This window comes from Globicephala melas, chromosome 4 (genome assembly GCF_963455315.2).
Source record: "Globicephala melas chromosome 4, mGloMel1.2, whole genome shotgun sequence".
Lineage (NCBI taxonomy): Eukaryota > Metazoa > Chordata > Mammalia > Artiodactyla > Delphinidae > Globicephala > Globicephala melas.
The window spans coordinates 98930687-98955486 of record NC_083317.1 but is presented as its reverse complement, the minus strand read 5'-3'; the positions used below and the strand labels follow the sequence as shown (position 1 = coordinate 98955486).

At 34.8% G+C, this 24800-nt stretch overlaps 1 pseudogene; it reads left to right on the top strand.

Moving 5' to 3' along the window:
- Window positions 1–23062, top strand: part of LOC115857582 (dysbindin-like) — a 108827-nt pseudogene extending 85765 nt beyond the window's left edge.
- The last annotated feature ends 1738 nt before the right edge of the window (window positions 23063–24800 follow it).

Genomic DNA, 24800 nt, shown 5'->3' with positions numbered 1-24800 from the left:
GACACGGATTCGTGCCCTGGTCCGGGAGGATCCCGCGTGCCGCGGAGCGGCTGGGCCCGTGAGCCGTGGCCGCTGGGCCTGCGCGTCTGGAGCCTGTTCTCTGCAACGGGAGGGGCTACAACAGTGAGAGGCCCGCATACCGCAAAAAAAAAAATCCCAAAAAAACCCAATGTATTGGCAGAATTTTCCACTATTGTGAGATGTGTAACAAATGATCCACAAATATTTTCCAACTTTAGCATACCTAGAGAAGTTTCAATACATTGATTCATAGATAATACAGATGCATATGTTACTTCACATTTCTTTGCATGATAACAGCATTTATTCACATGGCTTTGGAACAAAGGTACTATGAGTGAGAGGACGCTGTGGGAATACTGTTAGTATGAGAAACTGACCTTGATTTTACAATAACTCGTTTATTAGGGTGGAGGGCCAGAGCAAATAATGCAGAAAAAATTTTACATGCCATAGCACAGATTTTCTCTTTAATTACCAGTTTTTCTCCCATGTTCATTGAGGCATTTCTCCCTCCAGAAAATTATAGTTTCTTTTATGCCTCAGTCGTCAGCAGATTTTAAAAATTCAGTTAATATCTAGTTGTTTGAAATATAACTGTTAACTTCCAATTTATTTTACTTCTTTGATATATTTTCTTCAAAAAAATCTCCATTGACTAAATCTTGAATGGACAGCTTTGTATTTGCCACCTTTAGATTACGGGAAACTTTCTATATTTGCATTTAGGCCTTATATACACACATGCGCGCGTGTGTGCACACACACTTTTGAAGTCTAAGTTCATATTTATGAAGAATGGTTAGTCAATGTTGTGTCTGTTTAGATTAAAAAAATCTTATTGACAGACTAATTTGAGATACGCTAAATTGCCAACACTACATAATAGCACCTACAATGGCTAAAACCATACAACAAAAGCACATAATATTGTAAAAATTCTAGGTGAGAAATCAGGAGAACATAGATCTTGATCTCGTTTTGCCAATTAACCATATGATCCTGAACAGTTTTTCATTCGTTTTGTTTGGGACCTCAGTTTTCAAATTGGCAAATGAGAAAGGTGGAATAGATGACCTCCAAGAGTGACTCAGTCCTTGAAATATTTTAATCTTTATTGGGAAGTTGGCTTGACATATTGCACAGTCTCATCACTTCTTATTATAAGTTCCTCTGATTGTAAAAGACTTGGGTTACAAAATAAAAATCACTTTAAGATGTAAATGTATAAATATAAGTACATAGTATTATCCACTTCTTCAGGGAGGGAAAACTCAGTATACAGAAGTTAAAGTTGTTTAAAATTCTGGTTATTTTCATATGGATAAATAGTTACGTATTAAAATTTTTATTCCCAAGTAATCTTGAAAGAGCCCACATGGACTTAGTCTAATAAAATTCTAGTCTCGCTCTCGGCCTTCAAGGTGGTGGAGAAGTAAAATGTGGAGATCACCTTCCTCCCCACAAATACATCAAAACTACATCTACATGTGGAACAACTCCTACAGAACACCTACTGAACGCTGGCAGAAGACCTCAGACTTCCCAAAAGGCAAGAAACTTCCCACATACGTGGGTAGGGCTAAAGAAAAAAGAATAAACAGAGACAAAAGAATAGGGACAGGACCTGCACGTTGGGGAGGGAGCTGTGAAGGAGGAAAAATTTCCACACACTAGGAAGCCCCTTCACTGGTGGAGACTGGGGTTGGGGGGGAAGCTTTGGAGCCATGGAGGAGAGTGCAGAAACGGGTTCAGAGAGCAAAGCAGAGAGATTCCCACAGAGAAGATCCATGCTGAGCAAAACTCACCAGGCTGAGAGGCTTGTCTGCTCACCCCCTGGGGGGGTGGCGGGGGCTGGGAGCTGAGGCTTGGGCTTCAGAGGTCAGATCCCAGGGAGAAGACTGGGGTTGGCTGTGTGAACACAGCCTGAAGGGGGCTAGTGCACAACAGCTAGCTGAGAGGGAGTCTGGGAAAAAGTCTGGACCTGCCTAAAAGGGAAGAGACCATTGTTTTGGGGTGTGTGAGGAGAGGGGATTCAGAGTACCACCTAAACGAGCTCCAGAGATGGGCACAAGCCGCAGCTATCAGCACGGACACCAGAGACAGGCATGAGACACTAAGGCTGCTGCTATGGCCACCAAGAAGCCTGTGTGGAAGCACAGGTCATTATCCACACCTCCCCTCCCGGGAGTCTGTGCAGCCCACCACTGACAGAGTCCCGTGATCCAGGGACAACTTCCCCGGGAGAACACATGGCGCACCTCAGGCTGTTGCAACGTCATGCCAGCCTCTGCCGCCACAGGCTTGCCCTGCATTTCATACCCCTCCCTCCCCCCCGACCTGAGTGAGCCAGAGCCCCCTAACCAGCCGTTCCTTTAACCCCCTCCTGTCTGGGAGGGGGCCAGACGCGCTCAGGCAACTTATACACAGAGGCGGGGCCAAATCAAAATTTGAACCCCAGGAGGTATGCGAGCAAAGAAGAGAAAGGGAAGTTTCCCCAGCAGCCTCAGGAGCAGCAGATTAAATCTCCACAACTTGATGTACGCTGCATCTGTGGAATGCCTGAATAGACAACGAATCATCCCAAAATTGAGGCGGTGCACTTTGGGAGCAACTGTAGACTTGGGGTTTGCTTTCTGCATCTAATTTGTTTCTGGTTTTATGTTCATCGTAGTTTAGTAGTAGAGCTTATTATCATTGGTAGATTTGTTTATTGATTTGGTTGCTCTCTTTTATATATATATATATATATTTCCTTTTTCTCTTTTTGTGAGTGTATGCTTCTTAGTGTGATTTTGTCTATATAGCTTTGTTTTTGCCATTTGTCCTAGGGTTCTGACTGTCCCTTTTTTTTTTTCTTAGTATAGTTTTTAGCGCTTCTTATCATTGGTGGATTTGTTTTACGGTTTGGTTGCTCTCTTCTTTCTTTCTCTCTTCCTTTTTTATTCCTTTTTTATTTTTAATAACTTTTTTCTATTTTAATAATTTTATTTTATTTATGTACTTTTTCTTTCTTTTTTTTTCCTCCCATTCTTCTGAGCCGTGTGGCTGACAGGGTCTTGGTGCTGTGGCCAGGTGCCAGGCCTGAGCCTCTGAGGTAGGAGAGCCAAGTTCAGGACACTGGACCACCAGAGACCTCCCAGCCCCACATGATATCAAATGGCAAAAGCTCTCCCAGAAAGCTCCATCTCAATGCTAAGACCCAGCTCTACTCAATGACTGGGCAAGCTACAGTGCTGGACACCCTATGCCAAACAACTAGTAAGACAGGAACACAACCCCACCCATTAGCAGAGAGGCTCCCTAAAATCATTATACCTTCACAGACACCCCAAAACATACCATAGGACGTGGTTCTGCCCACCAGAAAGACAAGATCCAGACTCATACACCAGAATACAGGCACCAGTCCCCTCTGCCAGGAAGCCTACACAACCCACTGAACCAACCTTACCCACTGGGAGCAGACACCAAAAACAACGGGAACTATGAACCTGCAGCCTGCGAAAAGGAGACCGCAAATGCAGTAAGTTAAGCAAAATGAGAAAACAGAGAAATACACAGCAGATGAAGGAGCAAGGTAAAAACCCACCAGACCAAACAAATGAAGAGGAAATAGGCAGTCTACCTGAAAAAGAATTCAGAGTAATGATAGTAAAGATGATCCAAAATCTTGGAAATAGAATGGAGAAAATACAAGAAACGTTTAACAAAGACCTAGAAGAACTAAAGAGCAAAAAAAACCAATGATGAACAATACAATAAATGAAATTAAACATTCTCCAGAAACAATCAATAGAAGAATAACTGAGGGAGAAGAACGGAGAAGTGACCTGGAATGTAAACTAGTGGAAATAACTACCACAGAGCAGAATAAAGAAAAAAGAATGAAAAGAACTGAGGACAATCTCAGAGACTTCTGGGACAATATTAAACACACCAAAATTTGAATTATAGGGGTCCCAGAAGAAGAAGAGAAAAAAAAAAAAAAAAAGACTGAGAAAATATGTGAAGAGATTATAGTTGAAAACTTCCCTAATAAGGATAAGGAAATAGTCAATCAAGTCCAGGAAGGGCAGAGAGTCCCATACAGAATAAATCCAAGGAGAAACATGCCTAGACACATAGTAGTCAAAATATCAAAAATTAAATAAAAAATGTTAAAAGCAGCAAGGGAAAAACAACAATTAATACAAGGGAATTCCCTTGTATTCCCATACAAAGGAATACTCATAAAGTTAACCTCTGATCTTTCAGCACAAACTCTGCAAGCCAGAAGGGAGTGGCAGGACATATTTAAAGTGATGAAAGTGAGAAAACTACAACCTAGATTACTCTACCCAGCAAGGATCTCATTCAGATTTGACAGAGAAATTAAAACCTTTACAGACAAGGAAAAGCTAAGAGAATTCAGCACCACCAAACCAACTTTACAACAAATGCTAAAGGAACTTCTCTAGGCAGGAAACACAAGAGAAGGAAGAGACTTACTATAACAAACCCAAAACAATTAAGAAAATTGTAATAGGAACAAATGTATCGATAACTCCCTTAAATGTAAATGGATTACATGCTCCAACCAAAGGACATAGACTGGCTGAATGGATACAAAAACAAGACGTGTATATATGCTGTCTACAAGAGACCCACTTCAGATCTAGAACACATACAGACTGAAAGTGAGGGGATGGAAAAAGATATTCCATGCAAATGGAAATCAAAAGAAAGCTGGAGTAGCAATTCTCATATCAAACAAAATAGAGTCTAAAATAAAGACTATTAAAAGAGAAAAAGAAGGACACTCCATAATGATCAAGGCATCAATCCAAGAAGAAGATATAACAAATGTAAATATATATGAACCCAACATAGTAGCACCTCAATACATAAGGCAAATGCTAACAGCCATAACAGGAGAAATCAACAGTAACACATTCATAGTAGGGGACTTTATCACCCCACTTTCACCAATGTACAGATCATCAAAAATGGAAATAAATAAGGAAACACAAGCTTTAAATGATACATTAAACAAGATGGACTTAACTAATATTTATAGGGCATTCCATCCAAAAACAGCAGATTACAATTTCTTCTCAAGTGCTCATGGGATATTCTCCAGGATATATCATTTCTTGGGTCACAAATCAAGCCTTGGCAAATTTAAGAAAATTGAAATTGTATCAAGTATCTTTTCTGACCACAACGCTATGAGACTAGATATTAATTACAGGAAAAAATCTATAAAAAATACAAACACATAGAGGCTAAACAATACACTACTAAATAACCAAGAGATGACTGAAGAAATCACAGAGGAAATCAAAAAATACGAGGAAATCAAAAAATACCTAGAAACAAATGACAATGAAAACACGATGACCAAAATCTATAGGATGCAGCAAAAGCAGTTCTAAGAGGGAAGTTTATAGCAATACATCCTACCTCAAGAAACAAGAAACATCTGAAATAAACAACCTAACCTTACACATAAAGCAATTAGAGAAAGAAGAACAAAAAAAACCCCAAAGTTAGCAGGAGAGAAATCATAAAGATCATATCAGAAAGAAATGAGAAAGAAATGAAGGAAACAGTAGCAAAGATCAATAAAACTAAAAGCTGGTTCTTTGAGAAAAAAAACAAAATTGATAAACCACTAGCCAGACTCATCAAGAAAAAAAGGGAGAAGACTCAAATTAATAGAGTCAGAAATGAAAAAAACAAAAGAAGTAACAACTAACCCTGCAGAAATACAAAGGATCATGAGAGATTACTATAAGTTATTCTATGCCAATATAATGGACAACCTGGAAGAAATGGACAAATTCTTAGAAAACCACCACCTTCTGAGACTGAACCAGGAAGAAATAGAAAATATAAACAGACCAATCACAAGCACTGAAATTGAAACTGTGAATAAAAATCTTCCAGCAAACAAAATCTCAGGGCCAGATGGCCTGACAGGCTAATTCTATCAAACATTAAGAGAAGAGCCAACACCTATTCTTCTCAAACTCTTCCAAAATATAGCAGAGGGAGGAACACTCCCAAGCTCATTCTATGAGGCCACCACCACCCTGATACAAAAGCAGACAAAGATGCCACAAAAAAAGAAAACTCCAGGCCAATATCACTGATAAAAATAGATGCAAAAATCCTCAACAAAATACTAGCAAACACAATCCAACAGCACATTAAAAGGGTCATACACCATGATAAAGTGGGGTTTATCCCAGGAATGCAAAGATTCTTCAGTATACACAAATCAATCAATGTGATAAACCATATTAACAAATTGAAGGAGAAAAACCATATGATCATCTCAATAGACGCAGAAAAAGCTTTCAACAAAATTCAACACCCATTTATGATAAAAACCTTCCAGAATGTTGGCATAGAGGTTACTTACCTCAACATAATAAAGGCCATACATGACAAACCCACAGCCAATATCATTGTCAATGGTGAAAAACTGAAGCCATTTCCACTAAGATTGGGAACAAGACAAGGTTACCCACTCTCACCGTTATTATTCAACATAGTTTTGGTAGTTTTAGCCACAGCAATAAGAGAAGAAAACGAAATAAAAGGACTCCAAATCGGAAAAGAAGTAAAAATGTTACTGTTGGCAGATGACATGATGCTATATATAGAGAATCCTAAAGATGCTACCAGAACACTACTAGAGCTAATCAATGAATTTAGTAAAGTAGCAGGATACAAAATTAATGCACAGAAATCTCTTGCATTCCTATACACTAATGATAAAAAATCTGCAAGTGAAATCAAGAAAACACTCCCATTTACCATTGCAACCAAAAGAATAAAATACCCAGGAATAAACCTACCTAAGGAGACAAAAGACCTGTATGCAGAAAACTATAAGACACTGATGAAAGATGTTAAAGATGATACAAAGAGATCGAGATATATACCATGTTCTTGGATTGGAAGAATTAACATTGTGAAAATGACTCTACTACCCAAAGCAATCTACAGATTCAGTGCAATCCGTATCAAACTACCAAAGGCATTTTTCACAGAACTAGAACAAAAAATTTCACAATTTGTATGGAAACACAAAAGACCCCGAATAGGCAAAGCAATCTTGTGGGGGAAAAAAGCAGAGCTGAAGAATCAGACTCCCTGACCCCAGACTACAGTAATCAGGATAAAGCTACAGTAATCAAGACAATATGGTACTGGCACAAAACCAGAAATATAGATCAATGGAACAGGATAGAAAGCCCAGAGATAAACCAATGCACCTATGATCAACTAATCTATGACAAAGGGGGCAAGGATATACTATGGAGAAAATACAGCCTTTTCAGTAAGTGGTGCTGGGTAAACTGGACAGCTACATGTAAAAGTATGAAAGTAAAACACTCCCTAACACCATACACAAAAATAAATTCCAAATGGATTAAAGACGTAAATGTAAGGCCAGACACTATAAAACTCTTAGAGGAAAATATAGGAAGGACACTCTGACATAAATCACAGCAAGATCTTTTTTGAGCCACCTCCTAGAGTAATGGAAATAAAAACAAAAATAAACAAATGGGACCTAATGAAACTTAAAAGCTTTTGCACAGTGAAGGAAACTACAAATAAGATGGAAAGACAACCCTCAGAATGGGAGAAAATATTTGCAAATGAATAAATGGACAAAGGATTAATGTCCAAAATATATAAATAGCACATGCAGCTCAATATTAAAAACAATAAACTGCCCAATCTAAACATGGGCAGAAGACCTAAATAGACATTTCTCCAATGAAGACATACAGATGGCCAAGAGACAGATGAAAAGGTGCTCAATATCACTAATCATTAGAGAAATGCAAATCAAAACTACAATGAGGTGCTGAGAACTACAATCAAAACTACCTTACACCAGTTAGAATGGGCATAATCATAAAATTTACAAACAACAAATGCTGGAGAGGATGTGGAGAAAAGGGAACCCTCTTACACTGTTGTTAGGAATGTAAATTGATAGAGCCACTATGGAGAACAGTATGGAGGTTCCTTAAAAAACTAAAAATAGAGATATCATATGACCCAGCAATCCCACTACTGGGCATATACCCAGAGGAAACCATAATTCAAAAAGACACATGTACCCCAATGTTCATTGCAGCACAATTTACAATAGCCAGGTCATGGAAGCAACTTAAATGCCCATTGACAGACGAATGGACAAAGAAGATGTGGTACATATATACAATGGAATATTACTCAGCCATAAAAAGGAATGAAATTGGGTCATTTGTAGAGACGTGAATGGACCTAGAGGATGTCTTTCAGAATGAAGTAAGTCAGAAAGAGAAAAACAAATGTCATATATTAATGCATATATGTGGAATGTAGAAAAATGGTACAGATGAGCTGCTTTGCAAGGCAGAAATAGAGACACATGTAGAGAACAAATGTTTGGATGCCAAGGTGGAAAGCAGGGGTGGGGGTGGGGATGAATTTGGAGATTGGGATTGACATATATACACCAATATGTATAAAATATATAACTAATAAGAACCTTCTGTATACAAAAATAAAATTCAGACAAGAAGCCAACGGAAATGCACATGTACTATTCGTAAGAGTTAGTTTGGTGCACCCAATCTGAAGACAAATCTGTGAGTACTTAACCAAATATAATAAATTGTGATCTATGATCCAGAATTCCTATAACAGAAAAAAAGCATATGTATGTTCATAGGAGAGCATGTGTGAGGCTATTCATCTTAGCACTGTTGTGGTTATGAGGATTCTGAGGCAATTTAGAAACATTAAACATCTATCTTGAAAGCTCAATATATTTTTCATTTTCTTTTTATTTACTTTTCTTCTATTTTTTAAAACACTGTAAAACAAATAATCTGTAGCCTGTGGACACCTTTGGTAACCTACTCTAGTAATTTTTCATTTTCCTTCAAAACCTTATTTGTATTTAACTTTATATATGCTCTTGTATTCAAAACCATGTTCACCTATACTAACATATGTGAGTTGAGGCAGAGATCAGAGAAATACATTACAATAATATTTTATATAATATAAATCAACTATACTTCTATAAAAAGATTAAATAGATCACTGCTTTACTCTCTTTTTATACATATTTGTTTATTATACTATTACATATTATTTGTGGTATTGAATATGTAAATATTTTATCTTTTATTTTCTCAACTGTTAGCCACAAAGAACTTAAATTTCTTTCCTTTCTTCCTTTCCCATACTTTTCTTGCTTCATCTCCTCACTTTCATCTCTCCTGCACTTCTTGATCATTGTATTCTTTGAAAGTATCACTTCTTAAGGGGATACAAATCTATTACAATTTAGAAGGCGTTATTCAATGCCTTTATTGAAGTTACTAAAACAAACCCACAAAAAACAAACAACAAAAAAGAGATCCAGTTATATAATAGCCACTTTTGGAACCCTAGCAAAGAGAACTTTTGCTGAGGTGCAAGAAATGAACACAATTTGTTTACAGAACCTTCCCAGTATATCACATTCACTGTTACTTAAGTAAATAGATATTTCACAATAAATCAATTGTGAACTGGAATTAGATTGGTAAACTCTCTGCATATAAATGTATGAATTAAATAGAAGTTGCCCTACATGTAAGGTAACAACACAAGTATTTCCAAAGAGAAATAGAGAAAAAAGATTTTGCAAACATCTAGTTAATATAAAGGTCATTTTTTCTCCCTTTAAAAAAAATAAACTATACAAATCATCTAACACCTAATGCAATATAATGTAATTTTAAAATAGCTTAGGGGAGTAAATTATGTGTCAGAACTTTCTAAAAGTAACTAATCAAATTAGCTTTTAAAAATAACATAGGAATGATGATTATAATTCTGAATATCTCCAGAAGGTGAAAAATCAATATCATAAAATTTAAAAATTAATTTTCTTACTAAATTCAAGGAAATAATTTTTATTATATAACAGGAAATTATCACACACATACACATAAACCTACAGGAGACTGAGTGGAAATTAGTTCAGTTTATTGTATCAGCCAATCTTATCCATATGACCCCAAGTAATAGACTTTACTAATTGCACATTAGTTTATAGAAACCAGGAGAAACAAATCAAACCAATATTTTCATTTATGGATGGTTTTGTCTTATTTGTATATATCAATTAACAGAGGCTTTATACAAGTTGTCATTGGAAGGTAAATCAATTAAACATTTCCATAATCTACCAATTAGATCATGAAATTGATCATTATAATGATAATGCGATTTTGAGCATTTAGTTTGTTTCCAAAGACTATATTTTATACTTCATGTTTATTATTACACATAATAATTTTTGCTCATAGCAACCCTTAAATAGGGTTATGTTTTTATCCCCATGTTACAGATGGGAGAAATGGGATACAGCCCTTGCCTTGCTCATCATTATAGAAGGTCCATACGAATAGCCAATGTTTGAATCCTGGCCATATAAAAATACTATCTTGTGCTGTAATATAGGCCAATACACACTGGAAACCAATTTGGAAACAAGGTTGGCAATTCAATACCATGAAAATTGAAAACACATGTTCAACAGAGTTATATGCACATATACATAGAAACTTTATTTATAGTAACCAAATATTGGAAAAAATACATGTCCTCAACAGAAGAATGGAAAAACAAATATGATATATCTACACAGTTAAATACTACTCAGCAATAGTAGGAACAAACTACTGCTACATTCAATATCATTTTACTGAATAAAAGAAGACAGAGAAAAGATTGTTCATCATATTATTACATTTCATAAAATTCTAGAATATGAAATCAATTCAATGGTGGCACAAATCTGATCAGATTTTGCCTGGGGTTGGAATAAAGAGAAGGATGCATTAATAGGGCCACAGGAACCTGCAGAGTTTAATAGAAATGTTTCGTACTTTGAATGTGATGGTGATTTAATATTTTATGAATATATTTAAAAAACACCAAGATGTATAATTTAAATATAGGCAGTTTATTGTACATAAATTAAACCTTATTAAATCTGTAAAAGGATTAAAGGGTTTAAGATTATATGCCATCTGACATCTGTGACACATTAAAAGTTTCAAATTTTCTCTTTATTTTCTTGAAACTTTTCATTTATTGGGAACAAGAGGTAATGGAGACACTGCATTTCATGGCTATTATAGTAAAATAACTAGGCCTTTGAATCACAAAGACTTGATTAAGTGTTTAATTCCAAGTGCCATGTTTCCCCAACAGAGGGGTTACACAAATCCACCAATAATTTGTCCTGCCACAGAAACATGGATGATATGAAAACAGGACTCACAGTGAGGATCTCTAATGCTCTGCTACAATGTAGCTCAGAGCCTAGGCTGGTTATGCAAGGTATCACATACAGTGACAATAGATGAGTATAGACCCTGAAAAAATGCCAGCTTATTTAAGGGAAAGGAGGGTGAAAGAAATGTCTGTAATCAAATGGGTGTAAATAGAATGCCTGGGATGAGAAATCGGAGTTAGTTCTAACTGGTAAGAAATAAGGTGGTACTTCAGTGGAATTAGTAGCGAAGAATAATCACACTATGAGTAAGAGCATCTAAGTCATTGACTTCATATGGATCTGGCAAAAACAACAAAGATATAAAATTTAAGTGACCCGCCCCCAAACGGTGTACGAGGTTATCCTGGGTTAGTTATACAGTGAACATTTTACTCTAGAATAATTTAACTGAATCCTGATAGAAGTGTAGGATATACAGAGGAAAGGCATCTTCCAGGCAGATGAAAACGTGGCTATCGACCTGAAGGCATAATACAGTGTAGTATATTTTGGAAGTTGATGTAGCCAGATAGTACTATATTTTGAGAAGTGAGAAAGAAAACAATGGGGTAAAGATCGCAAAAGAAGGAGTAAATCATAAGGAATCTTTTATTCCATTTCTAACTTAAGATCTATTTTGTAGTTAACAGAAACCGTTGATTGATTTTAAGCAGGGAAATAAAATAACTCAGTTTGCATTTTAGAGCACCTAGTTTTCAGTTGGGAAGAGACATTTGATGGGGCATTCCTGACCATGTGACTTTACATTATATTATACACTATGATACTAGATACCAATATCCAAGACACTGTGAGACCAGAAACTGCAGAGGTGGGGATAGTCTTTATATTAAGTTGAATATACAGAACCTGATGACAGATACATTTGAAAGAGGGGATAAAAGGTATAAGAGTAGTGTAAATTGCTTCAATAATTTCTGGTTTGAGCAACTTTTTAGTTTATGGTGTTGTATGTTAATATTGGAAATAGTGTGGACAAGCATTTTTCACATTCGGCATGTTTAGTTTCACATGTCTATGGGAGGGCTCAGATAAGATGTACAGTACTTAGGTATATATTTGTCTGGAACCCAGGATAGTTACCTGGACTAGAGATACAGATTTAGGAGGCTTCAGAGTATGACTAGTAAACCAAGGAATGGATGAAATCTTTGAGACAGGCATTTTAAATTGAGGAGACTGAGAGAGAGACAGAGAGACAAAGACAGAGAAAGAGACAGAGATACACAAAGAGGGAAAACAACAAGAGAGGGAAAGAGGAGAAGAGGAAACAGATGTGTGAATTGAAACGGAATGTTCATAATTAAACAATAAAAACTGTACAAAACTGGTTTTTCATAAGCAAAGTAGGAGAAAATTTCCATGAAGGTATGAATAATTGTTTACAATGTACAAAGAGCAAGTAAAACATAAAGATTGAAATAATTCACTAAAATGGGCAAATTTCAATGGTGAAAGATGCCAGATTAAAGTAGGCCGGATACTAACTAGAAAGTATGAGGCCATGATTTTCAGTTTGGCTTAGTCCTGTTTGATGTTGAGATATGAAGATGAAAAGAGGGGAGGGAAAATAAAACATAATCAGAAACTGGCACAGAGTAGAGACCAGAAATTTTACTTATTTAGTAGTTTAATTTTAAGTTCATAAGCATCCAATATTTACTCACTACTAGGCATTTATCTTCACTGAAGACACAAATCAACTGACCACATTTTTCATCCTATTCAGTAGGAACTGCTTGAATAGAATCTGAATTAGTTTATCCAGTTTCAGGATCAAAAGTTCTCTGTTCAGGGAGGTGCTATAGAATGACAAAAAAACAAGAACTGAATTGGAAATGAGTAGGTAAGTTAAAAACAAGTCTCAGAAAACAGGTTTTATTATTTCTGTTGAAAATAAAATAAAAAATACTCTAACTCATTATACTATCCTAGCCTTTCCTTATTTATCAACTTTATATTACAATTCTAGAACCAAAAACACATCATGAAAATAGGAAGAAAACTATATACAGAACCTCTAACATTTGATAAGAATTTATTAATATGATTTGCATCAATATATTGCTCTCTATTTCAAAAATTTTTTCCTTTTATAAGGGTCTTTCTTGTACTATCTCTTTGATCCTAAAGAAAAGTAGGTAATTAGAATACCATTTTGGGGGGGATTTCGTTTTAGGTGAAGTAATTGAAGTTTCAGGGGCCCCAGGGAGGTGATTAAGATCTTTTATTCTGGAGCTTGATGCTTGAAGATTATATAAGAACAATAAGGCTACAGACATTACTCATATAGACTCCTAATTTATTCAAGTTTGAGGGAAAAAAGAATGTAAGCAAAAACTATATTGGTATTCATCTTATCATGAATTTCCCAGTACACTCTCTTATTGATTTAATGATTCTTTGAAAATGGACATTTAAAGCAGGAAACAGAAAAGATACACTGTAAGAAGACTATGGAGGAGTTATATATGGGGGTGGGCATGAATCATGCTCACCATGTAGAAAAGTGCTTGCTGAGCCTTTGAAATACTCTGTGCAATTTGTTTATAAGAGGCATTTGCAAAATTATTATTTGCCTTGCTCTTGTGTCTACATTTGTGCTTGTGCCCTCCAAGTTATGATTTGCTATTAAAGATATTTTGATATATATTTTGTCTTAGAAAAATATGAATTTAAGTTTAGAATCAGTCCTCAGTATAGCCTATTTTTCTTCTGATATATTCCAACCTGTTAATTTAAGATGATGTTGAAAGAGGACTGGAATTATATTTAGGTTTTTCCCTTTCTGAATGTCACTTGTACCTCTTATTACATAAGCTTGGATAAGGCACTTGAGTGCTTTGATTATTTTTTTCTGTAATTTTGAGAATACAGTAGCTTTTTTAACTTTTTCTTTTATATTGGAATATATATAATATAGTTGATTAACAATGTTGTGTTAGTTTCAGGTGTACAACAAAGTGATTCACTTATACAGGTATCTATTCTTTTTTTGTAGCTTATAAACAACAGAAATTTATTTTTCACAGTTCTGAAGGCTAGAAGTCCAAGGTCAGGGTGCCAGCATGGTTGGATTTTAGTGAAGGCCCTTTTCTGGGTTGCAGACTGCCTATTTCTTGCCGTGTTCTCACCTGGTAGAAGGGGCTGGGGATCCCTATGGAGCCTCTTTTACAAGGCACTAATCCCATTCAGGAGGGCTCCACCCTCATGACTTAGACACTTCACACAGGCTATACCTCCTAATACCATCACCTTTGGGGATTAGAATTTCAACATATAATTCAAAATTGTGTGTGACATAAACATTCAGACCATAGTATCTTCTCATTGGTTCTGTGACATCAACATGTATCTATTCTTTTTCAAATTATTTTCCCAATTAGATTATTACAGAATATTGAGCAGAGTTCTAAATACTTCACTGGGCTATACTAAAAATCAGCTAATGAATGCATAATTAATGGAACATATAGCTGAAGCAACATGGTACAATGGTAAAGAATGCTGAAGAACCAAATTCTGTGTTTAAATACTGATTTTGCCACTTTTCAGCTGTGTATGCTTATCAAGTAACTTAGCCTCTCTCTGCCTCAGTTTCCTTATCTGTAAAATCAGTATGATAATAATAGTTCTGACCTCATGTGACTGTGAGAATAGAAGGAAATAATCTATCCAATGCTCTTAGAACTGTGTCTAGAGTATAGTAAGAATTATTCAAATATTTAATGATGATGATGGTGATGGTGATGATGATGATGATGATGACAATGTGCCAGGCACCAGGATACAGTGCTTAAGAAATCACAATCATTTTTTTCAGTAGGAAAGTTGAAGAGACACAGAATCTTAAAATTATAGTGCTGAAACTCTATTAATAAAACCTATGATATTTCTGAAATTTAACTCATAAAGCCTACTAATAAATTTAAACTTCTTCAAATGATTTGCATGCTAAATCATGTTGAGCCACTTTTAGGTGTTTTCTTTTGACAGAATCCCTAGGAGACTATGGGATGTGATACAAAGGTCCAGGATCTGTCTCATCCAACCTTGTGCTGAGATCTCCTCATTTATAAAATGAACTTGCTGAATAACATGTTTTCTTAGGTTTATTACAGGCTGAAATTTAATGCTCTAGTGATTCCTTTATGTATAATTCTACAATTGAGAATGCAATAATGATAATTATTGCTTTGCAAGCTACTAGTTTCATTGCAAATGTCATTACTTATAATAAATACAGGATAGCCAAAAGAAGTACTTTCTAAAATATTATGTAAAATTAAAATGAGCATATAATTCTTTTAAAATAATTAATCTTGAAATAGTAACATGTTTTATAAAAAAAGTTCCAAAATGAAAATTTTGGAATTATCTCTACATACATATTCCAAGAGGCAAACAAGTTCTCAAGGACCATTATTGAATGCTTATAGAATATTAAAAAATAAAAAGGAATATAAGTCAAAACAATATTTAACACAGTATTCTAAAAAATCATTTGTAGATTATGATATTATAAAGAAGAAAAAGAAAAAAGTTAACTATATCTCTTCTGGGGTATGTGTGACTCCCAGCTTGAATTTTTAAAAATTCTACTGAATACTCCAATTTTGTCAAAAACAAAACAACAACAAGAAACGCACACACAAAACTACCACAGCACTCCCAAAGCTGTGCAGTGCTCCAGTGGCATATATTCTCACAGTTCACAAAGCATTTCCACAAACATTTCCTGGGACCCTCACAAAAAAACCCTGTGATTTAGGCAAAATATGTCTCTCAATATCTTTCCATACTCCTACATTTTCTCCAAATAGATTATGTGACAATTAGTGTCACTTCCATATCAGAAAAATAAACACATACAGCTACTTTGTGTTACATCTAAAGAATGGCTTAATTATAATATTGTGGGTCAAAGACTGAGTTTTCCTTTTTCTACAGAAAAGCAGTGTTCACTCTGCCAAACATTTAGAGTATAAAGCTTCAGCATCTATAAAATATGAACAAAAAATAATTACCTCAATTGTTGCAAAAATTCAATAACGTGCTTAGAAATTTTCACATAATAATCTGCAGACAATAAATGCCTCTACATCTTAGTGCTTTTCTTCTTTTCTGAAAAAACACTAAGAGATTTCATTTGTACAGTAGAAATGGCTTCATGATCAGGAAATTGGAATTAATATTCTACCACAGACTATCAGAATATGTTATTGAGTTTTTATTGCAAGTAAAATTCAAATAATACTACCTTCAGTGTTACTAACACTACTAGTAGTAAATATAATATTATCAGCAGAAATAATACTAATAATTATAATAATGACTAGATTTTATATAGTGCTTTTTTGTGTCTGATATTAGTCATTTCTATCTTCACGATAACCCTATATTATTATCCTATTTTAAATACAAAAAAACTAAGGGACTTGACTTGCCTAAGAGCAAAGTTCTGGTTACTAGTGAAGTTGAGATTTGAACCTATGAAATTTTCACCTTCAGGGCTCATGCTCTTTATAATTGTTCTATAGGTTATTTGTAATTTATAGAAGCTCTATAATAGAGTTATGATTATATTTTTAGAAAAATTGACTGCTTGGCTAAACATATGGAATTGCGTGCCAGTTTAAGCATTTTTCAGGCAGACGCAATGTGAAATAAACAAATACATTAAATAACATTCATGTGAGCTTCTTTTTTGTTGTTGTTGTTTCCTATTTCCATGTAGTAGAAGTAGGATCTTATTTTTTGAAGAACAGAAATGTTAAAATTGACAAATAATTTGGAATAGATAATAGTGTGCCTTTTGAGTGCCTTAATTATGTAATGAACATTTGCTGTTTGTGCATATTCTACTTTATTTTACCACTTGAAAAAGCCAGTAGATATAAATAATGTAATAATTGTGAGGAGTTTTGCATTTCTGGAGAGGACATTACAAATAAAATGATCAACACAATAATTCAAAATTGTGTGAGGCATAATATTTTCCAAATTTTTCATATTCTATTATGTAACTATTTCCAGTGTCTTTCAAGATAAGGAGAATCAATTTTTCTTGAAGATACAGATTAGGCAACTGCAAAGAAAAATTCAAGTGACCTTAAGGATTTTCTCCCCTTAGTCATTCTTACGCTGATTGTTCTAGCTTTCCACAGAAGGTAATAATATCTTTTGAATTACTGAACCATTAGTTCACTCTTAACCTTGATGAAAACTTCAAGAAATGTCTTATTACAAGAATAATTGTGAGGGAACATAAGGTGTTATTTTGGTTTGTACTTCATATTTTATATTATAACAGATATAGCATTAACATTAACAAATATGGCATTATTGATGTTGGAATTTTTTTATTTAAGCTCTTGGCAAGTTTCCATATTTTTATTATAAAAAGTACAAGCTTTTCTGAGAAAAACAAAAACATAAAGCAGCAGAAGAATTTTAAAATATGTTCTAACCAAGGTGGCTATCATGTAACACACAAGATAAAATAATGAACTTTACTGATTTTATTCTTATTTCTAATTATTTATTCTAATATTTTCCAAGATGTTCATTTTATATTTTGAATACCGAATTTTAAATTTATAGAAATATATGTTTAAGTTATGAGTTTATGAATTTTTATGCAACTTGCATTTTTACTTAATTAATCCTGTAAATTTTTCCATATCAGTAAATATTCCTAAAAATAAAATTGATAGAGCTTGTTATTTCCAAAATTTAAGTGTCAAGCTACAGTTGCCCTTTAGATCTTCTGATTTTCACTCCCAGCTGCAGCTGTAAGGAGTCCCTCTCTTTACCTTGGTTAACGATGTGCTTCATCATCAATCTAAATATCTTAGTGTAGAAGAAAAAAATAATGAATTTGCCCCACTTCTTCATAGTTATTTTTGAATCATAATATAAAGCAAAAGTTACAAAATAAAGGTAATTATATTTCAGGTATTAGAAGTTCTTTAAATGAATATCTACAAAGTATTAATTTGGTATATACACCTTGCATTAAGAATTATTATAAATATTGTAACTATAATTTTAATACCAAGGATATTATAAACAAAACATTTAAGTGTATGCATATGTGTGTATATGTATTTGCACATATGTATAGGATGAATATAGAGGCTATGTTTATTCCTAGTTGCATTAGATATGAACTCTCCCTTAATTTTACAAAAACTTATGTATAGATTTTTATGTGTATTCCTTTTTTATTGGGATTTGACTTTTATAAACTATTGAAAAAACAGATAATTTGTTGTTGAAGCAGAAATCTTGCTCTTTGTGGTGGAAATGGCCCTTTATCATATGTCATCATCTGATGAAGACAATTCTGTTAGATCTACTGTAATGGGAATTTCTCTTTAGTATGTGGTATGTTGAAGATTGAAAAAAAAAAGTCTTGTCTAAGGTTCAACACTCATATGTGCTAGAACTTTGTCTGGATTCTATAAGTTTCAACCCAACATTTTATTTGCCATGTTCCACCAGAGTGAGAGTAGAGATGGTTTTTTTTTCACCACTCTATTCCATAAGCTCTTGAAGCTCATGATAGAGAGAGAGAGAGACAGACAGAGAGAGACAGAGAGAGAGATAGAGGTAGAGATATAAGTAGAGAGATATATTAAATATTTAGTTTAAAATCCACAAAGGAAACCATAAAATCCCTAACAAACTTATCATTTGATTTTGTTTGATAATTAAGCTGTGCTGGAGCTCTATATGGAGTTAATTTTGAGGCTGTGAATTTTCCTTTGGTGATAGCCCATAAGAGGACAAACTGTGGAATGGAGTATGAAATGAGGGAGGAGGACCACAGGGATGAGACCTAAGCACTCCAAAGCCTCAGAGGACTGCTTGCCAACTCCAAGAAACAGGAGAACTTGAGGGACCTTGACCTGCAGATTCTAGCGAGAAGCCTTTCTTTTCACTTTGGGCAGACCTTATGATTCTGTTTTAACTTCATGAACTAAAAAAGAATAGCATAGGTATGCAATCACATCTCTGTAAGAAAAATATTTTAAAAAGTAACATCAAGGTAGCAACATAATCATACTTAAAATTAACAGTAGGGCTTCCCTGGTGGTGCAGTGGTTGAGAGTCCGCCTGCCCATGCAGGGGACACGGGTTCGTGCCCCGGTCTGGGAAAATCCCACGTGCCTTGGAGCGGCTGGGCCTGTGAGCCATGGCCGCTGAGCCTGCGTGTCCGGAGCCTGTGCTCCGCAACGGGAGAGGCCTGCATACCGCAAAAAAAAAAAAAAAATTAACAGTAGTTACTTACTACCATCACATATTCACTCAGTATTCAAATTTTCAATTGGCTGATAATGTTTCTGAATCATAATCCAAATAAGATCCTCACATTAGTTGCTATGTCTCTTAAAGTCTGTTTTTAGCTATAGCCTCCACTTCTCTCTCTCTCCCTGCCTCCTCTTATAATTCATTTGTTGAGGACACAGATTTACCTGTCCTTAGAGTTTTCTACTGTCTGGATAATGCTGATTGCATCCCCATGGTATGATTTAACATACCCCTCTGCCTTCTTTACATCCTGTAAATTCTTAGTTAGATCTAGAAGGCTTTTCCCTTTTGGACTATTATGCCATAAGGGCAGCTGTGTTCTTCCACAAAGAAAGTCATGAAGCACTACTGTCTCTTATTTTATCATAATAATAGTCATTGCTGATTAATATTAGGTATAGAAAAATAATATTTTAATTCTATAATTCTTTTTCATTTATTAAGTAGAATATTTCTATAAAAATTCATCTAATTTGCTGTATGTCTTGAATACACACACACAACTTCTTTCTCATGACTTTTACCTTTTTAGACATTTTTGGGCTTTTTTACACTTTTATTTTCTAAATCCCATTTGTTGTTGTTGTTGTTGTTGTTGTTGTTTTGTGGTTCGCGGGCCTCTCATTGTTGTGGCCTCTCCCGTTGCAGAGCACAGGCCCCGGACGCGCAGGCTCAGTGGCCATGGCTCACGGGCCTAGCCGCTCCGCGGCATGTGGGATCTTCCCGGACCGGGGCAGGAACACGTGCCCCCTGCACCGGCAGGCGGACTCTCAACTACTGTGCCTCCAGGGAAGCCCTATGTTATGTTTTTGATTGCATATATTCTCCATTGGAAACCTTTGTCATTTAGCCTTCATTCCAGAGATTCTACTCTTTAATTCTCATTTCTTTAATTCATTCAATTCTGATTTTATATTCTTTTATTTGTCCATTTGTAGTCAGATTCTTTGTATTTCTGATTTGTGGTATTATTTCATTTCTGCAAATGCTTGTTTAATTACATTTAATTCAGGTCAGAATGTTGTCTTACACTTTTCTTTTTTGTTCTTAGCTTAGTTTAGAGAAATTTTTGCCTAAAAATATTATGTTTATGCTTTCTTTTATTATGGTAGCTCTGATGGGATCAGTGTTCATATTTATTTGATGTTTTTAATTATTGTTTGATTTTTCTGGGACTAACAGCAGAAAAATTATATAAAGGTGAGGTTTGGTGGCATACTTCAATTCTTAGTTCAAGAGAAACCTTTCCTGCTGCTACAGTTTTCTTTCTTCAACAAATGGAAAGTAATAGAATCTCTTCTGTTCTAACACATTTTGATTCTTTGCTGTTTTCTAATTCTAGTAAGGTTTTGATTTTCAGCCATCTTTTTATTTCTGTTCACCACCAAGCCTCCAAAGAGTCCCTTCCTGAGGATCCTCCATTGCCTTCAGAGTTGTTGCTTGTATGACACTGCCGTCTTTGGTATCACATAATTTAAAGTCATTCTGTTTAATTCCCTATTAAATGTTCTCTGTGTTATCTTACCATGGTTAGGATCCTCTGCTTCTAAATATAAATATTATTAGATGTTATCTGTGGTCATCCCTACTAGAACCGTACAGCACTCTCCTGTGTTCATCACAATTGCCTGTTAACCTCCATTCAGGCGTGGGCTCCACTTAAGTACAGGCATTAAACACACTCTGTGGTCTTGGGTGGCTATGCACCATTAAAGTAAACTGAAGGAGTATTCTCTGTGTCCTAGTTATGCTGTTAATATTAACTATGCAAGATTTTCTTATCTAACTTTGTTGATCAGAAGTTTTTCCCTTGGAGGATGTGTAGAGATTCAAATTTAAAATGCTCCCATTATCCTTGAGGTACTTGGAAATTCTACAATAATATTTTGAATGGAACAAAGGTGCCAGAGTTTAGAAAGAATTCTAAATCACAAAGTCCTCCCAAGAAGGAAGACGATTGTAATTTATAAAAGCAAAGCGTTTATTCTTAGAATAATTCTTTCTCTCCTTCAGAGACCTTTGAATAGGCAGAATATGAAAAAGAGTATTCTAAGTGAATAGTGCACTGGAATCTAAGCATGATGAAACTAAAGAAGATAAAGGAGAACTGGGAATACTTTATTTCATCAAAAAGCAGAACTTGCATGAGTTAAAATGCCTTTAAAACATAGATAGCTTAAGTTTAAATAGCTTTAAAACATTTTTTAATATGTTGTTGAGAATAGGTATTATATTAGAATTAAAGAAATAAGAAAATATTGAGTTAGTTTATAACAATCTTTCTATAATTCTTCTTAACTAATATACTTCAGAAAGCTTTTCAACAACTGGAAAAATTGGCCCCAAAATATCCCATATTTGCCAAAGTGCTCTGCTGGACTAGAATTACTTAGCAGGTATGAAGATACATGGGCTGCACTTCACAGAAGAACCAAAGAATGTGCCGGTGCTAGAGAGCTGGTGGATAGCAAGGTGGTTATGCTTTCAGCACACTGGGAGAAAAAGAAGACAGAGCTAAGAGTTACAGGTGCATCCTCAGCAACTTCCAGGTTTAATACCAGATTTAGAATTTATGACAGCAAACCTGACATATTTAATGGCTAGTTTTTAGGAGATAAAAACCAGCTGCTGGGGCTTCCCTGGTGGTGCAGTGGTTAAGAATCCACCTGCCAATGTAGGGGACACGGATTCGACCCCTGGTCCGGGAAGATCCCACATACCGCGGGGCAACCAAGCCCATGCACCACAACTACTGAGCCTGTGCTCTAGTACCACAACTACTGAAGCCCGTGGGCTTAGAGCCCGGGCTCTGCAACAAGAGAAGCCACCGTGGTGAGAAGCCCGTGCACCGCAATGAAAACCCCGTGCAACCAAAAATAAATAAATTAAATTAAAAAGAAAAGAAAAAAACAGATAAGTTAACTGGGTAGGAAACACTTGTATTCTCTCAAGGATACCCCTTCCTCAGGCTCTCCAGATTTAAGGACTTTCATCTGAATTCCTCTCCAGTTTAAAAAAAAAAAAAACACAAAAAAAAACCCCACCTGCTGAATCTGGACGTTTTATATGGGCAATAGAAAAATAAAATATAAGCAGTCCCAATAACTGGAAAATTACAGGAAAAATAAGAGGAATGAACTTGAAATCTTCAAAGTTGAACTAGATGTAGAGCACACCCAGAAGGTCTTGGAAATGGAGCATACCCAGCAAATGAGGCTGAAGGAGCAGCAGAAGGTTTTTGAGGAGGCCGTCTCGCAGGACGTGGAATAGTACCTTTCCACAGGTTACCTGCAGATAGCTGAGAGGTGCGGCAGTTGGGGAGAAGGCCCCCTGGCAGCAGGGACTCTCCCTGGGTGTGCAGAGATAGTGTAATGCCATGCTCCCTAGAATGGAAGGGGCATGGAATAAAGTCCTCATAAGTCCTGTTCTATTGTTAGACCCCCAAAATCAAAGACGATGCATCATGCCATATTTGTCTTGACATTGTTTTGCCTCATTCTATAGTTCTAGGCTTTAGTTGAAGATATTTAGAAAATGCAGAATATGTTAAAAAAAAGTTAAAAAGGCAAAGGAAATATACACATAATCCTACAGCACAGAATAATCCTTAATACTATTTTAGTGTAGCTCTTACCAGTTTGTGCATGTGAAAGAGTCAGTCTATTTGAGATTTTCTATTTATGTAATTGGTATAAAAATGTATATATACATCTGGCTTTGTATCTAAGTTTTCTTAACATTATATGGGAATCTTTCCTCCTATATTATTAACATTCTTGAAATGCTAAAAAAAACATTATATCATTTTCATCTCTGTGTAAAAATTTTTATTTTTCATTTTGTAATAATTTTGGATTAATTTTATTTATTAATAAATATATTAAAATAATCATACATATTCAGCATTTTTCTTTAAATTATTCTTTAATTTTTAATCACATATGTTCAGCATTTTTCTTTATCATGTTTCTAATTTTTGAAATATTAAAATATTTATCTTCATTTTAATTAATTTAATTGTTTATTATTATTTTATTTATTTTATGAATTCCAAATAACATGCAGCATAGCACTATTATTGTTTTGGTATTCTGAGAAACATATATCTAAAACTTGCTTTATTATTTTCTTTCAGTATTTAAATCAATAAATAGGACATATGCTTTCTAACTTTAAATAGTAAAAAACAAATTTAAATAATCCAACAAAATTTTAAAAGAAAAATTAGACTACATGGGTGAGTTTCAAACATACAATAAACACTTGGAATAAATATAAGGACAAAAGAAACCACAATAAACGTGCAAGTGTTAAATAACAAGATTCAAAATAGACATACCTACAGTTTTATATAAAGCATATAAATGATGAATAATCAAAATATCCATGTATGTATACTTAAATTATACATACCTAAAGCTATCCCCAAAAGAACAAAAATAATGAAATTCATAGAAGTCACCAGGTAAATATTATTCAAAAGCAAGGAAGTGTAATAAAAAAAATGTAAGTTTAAAATTTATAGTGTAGCTCATATGCAGAAAATTTAACTTTCTTCCCAGACATATAATAAACTTAACTTAGTTAACAACTTCCATTTCTACCTGTGGTAGAAAAATTAATCTTGCCAAATTCATTCTATTTTTTAAACAGTCTAATTTTGGATAAATATTCTTCCAAGTTTAGGGTTCAGTTCTCTAACCTTTTACCAGTCCAATTATTTGCAGTAGTTTATGTATTGTCCCAAGGGAGTACTGGAGAGTCACTCATCCACGTGCTTTACTCTTTCCTCTGGCCTCTACCTCTGTGTCACGGTTCCTGCCTGATCTCAGAGTTTTATGATCTGGAATAATGTCCACATGCATCAATACGAGCTCCATGCATGAAGTTCACGCTGTCTGCAAACTGTCTTTAGTCTTTTCCAGTTAGTCAAACCTCCTAGAATTTCTACTATCATTATAGTATTTTGGTCATTGAAATTTTGTTCTAAGATTCACATGTAGAGAAAGCCCTCAGCAATCACTATTCTGTGTTTCAGGAAACATTTCCAACATGGATATCTCCTAAGTGATTCAAAATCCTTTCTCCACATCATAAAAGTAAAACAAAA